The sequence below is a fragment of the Mya arenaria genome, chromosome 9 (genome assembly GCF_026914265.1).
Source record: "Mya arenaria isolate MELC-2E11 chromosome 9, ASM2691426v1".
In the NCBI taxonomy this organism is placed as follows: domain Eukaryota; kingdom Metazoa; phylum Mollusca; class Bivalvia; order Myida; family Myidae; genus Mya; species Mya arenaria.
The window spans coordinates 26,556,742-26,558,049 of NC_069130.1; positions in this window are offsets into that span (position 1 = coordinate 26,556,742).

The window sequence follows — 1,308 nt, forward strand, 5'->3', positions numbered from 1 at the left end:
GTATAAGCCACGTTACCTAGTTTACTGGCCAATTGTTGTCAAACCATTGATGTGTCCCAGCTGCGGTACCAGGAGGGCCCACCTCAGTTCAGTATAAGCCACGTTACCTAGTTTACTGGCCAATTGTTGGCAAACCATTGATGTGTCCCAGCTGCAGTACCAGGAGGGCCCACCTCAGTTCAGTATAAGCCACGTTACCTAGTTTACTGGCCAATTGTTGTCAAACCATTGATGTGTCCCAGCTGCAGTACCAGGAGGGCCCACCTCAGTTCAGTATAAGCCACGTTACCTAGTTTACTGGCCAATTGTTGTCAAACCATTGATGTGTCCCAGCTGCAGTACCAGGAGGGCCCACCTCAGTTCAGTATAAGCCACGTTACCTAGTTGTCTGGCCAATTGTTGTCAAACCATTGATGTGTCCCAGCTGCAGTACCAGGAGGGCCCGTTTCAGTTCATTATGTGCCATGTTACTTAGTTTACTGGCCAATTGTTGTCAAACCATTAATGTGTCCCAGCTGCGGTACTAGGAGGGCCCACCTCAGTTCAGTATAAGCCACGTTACCTAGTTTACTGGCCAATTGTTGTCAAACCATTGATGTGTCCCAGCTGCAGTACCAGGAGGGCCCATTTCAGTTCATTATGTGCCATGTTACCTAGTTTACTGGCCAATTGTTGTCAAACCATTGATGTGTCCCAGCTGCAGTACCAGGAGGGCCCACCTCAGTTCAGTATAAGCCACGTTACCTAGTTTACTGGCCAATTGTTGTCAAACCATTGATGTGTCCCAGCTGCAGTACCAGGAGGGCCCATTTCAGTTCATTATGTGCCATGTTACCTAGTTTACTGGCCAATTGTTGTCAAACCATTGATGTGTCCCAGCTGCAGTACCAGGAGGGCCCACCTCAGTTCAGTATAAGCCACGTTACCTAGTTTACTGGCCAATTGTTGTCAAACCATTGATGTGTCCCAGCTGCAGTACCAGGAGGGCCCATTTCAGTTCATTATGTGCCATGTTACCTAGTTTTCTGGCCAATTGTTGTCAAACCATTGATGTGTCCCAGCTGCAGTACCAGGAGGTCCCACCTCAGTTCAGTATAAGCCACGTTACCTAGTTTACTGGGCAATTGTTGGCAAACCATTGATGTGTCCCAGCTGCGGTACCAGGAGGGCCCGTTTCAGTTCATTATGTGCCATGTTACCTAGTTGACAAGGCTATGCTAATACCTAGACTTTGTTTCTTTGAAAAAGTCCCATTTAGTAAAAATGTAGGGTACATCAAGAAACCTCTTTCATTGAAAAGAAAGAATC